The sequence below is a fragment of the Mastomys coucha genome, unplaced genomic scaffold (assembly GCF_008632895.1).
Source record: "Mastomys coucha isolate ucsf_1 unplaced genomic scaffold, UCSF_Mcou_1 pScaffold14, whole genome shotgun sequence".
Lineage (NCBI taxonomy): Eukaryota > Metazoa > Chordata > Mammalia > Rodentia > Muridae > Mastomys > Mastomys coucha.
The window spans coordinates 83,957,618-83,958,642 of NW_022196896.1; positions in this window are offsets into that span (position 1 = coordinate 83,957,618).

The window sequence follows — 1,025 nt, forward strand, 5'->3', positions numbered from 1 at the left end:
AACATTTCTTTAGGTGCTTCTCAGCCATTTGGTGTTCATCAATTGAGAATTCTTTGTTTAGCTCTGTCATTGAAGTTTTTTTTAATGCTTTGTTAAAAAGCATCATCGTGATTATAGCTGACTGATGTATTATCTACACAGAGAAAGAAGTAGACCAAGTCTGCCAAGCAATACTCAAAAGAAATGCATTCTGTGAAACAGACTATAACAGATAAATTTCCTGGACCCTGGAAGGAGGACTTACAGATAGGGGGAGGGAAGTTGTGACAATGGACACCCCGACACAGCAGACAGTAACTTGAAGGGAGGCCTTGGATGCTTGATTGAATATCATGCTGAAGGGAAAGGTGACAGGTATCAGTATTTTGGGTTTTCTAATTCTGACCAAGGTCTATGTTGCAGCCAGGATTTTAATCTGAATTCTTATAAAATGGAGGGAATATCAAGGGGAAAAGTTTGATTACAAGCAAGGACATATGTTAGTTACGACTGGGATGTGCTGAGAAGCAAACCCTTGGATTCTATATTGCTTTCATTTGCTTTGAATTTTATGCTAAGTATTTTTCACTTGTGCAAAATCCTAAAGTTGAGAAAAGACTTTCAGAAGTGAAATCACAATTAATTAAAGTTGCTGGAAAACATAGAATCAAAGGCTTGTACATTTATTTATGTCAACAATTTCAAAGAAAATTGCCAGTACATCTTACCAAGCGTCATCTGCTTGTCTCCGTTCATACCCTGGGTTAAACTATGATGATAATATCCTCCAGTTTCCCGAAGCACAGCAGTAGTTGTAGTTTCTAACATCCACCATGGACCAAGGACTCCTCAAGGCACTTTTCAAAACTGGATTTATCTGTTTTGCTATTTCTTTTTCAAATGTTTTGAGAACTTCAAACATAAGTGTTGTGTTTACATCATTCCCATGTCCTTCTCTCCCCAATGGAGTTCTCTCATGCCCCCTGCCAACTCTTCTCAAAATCATGGCCTCTTCTTCAATTACTTTTGTGGCATACATACATACA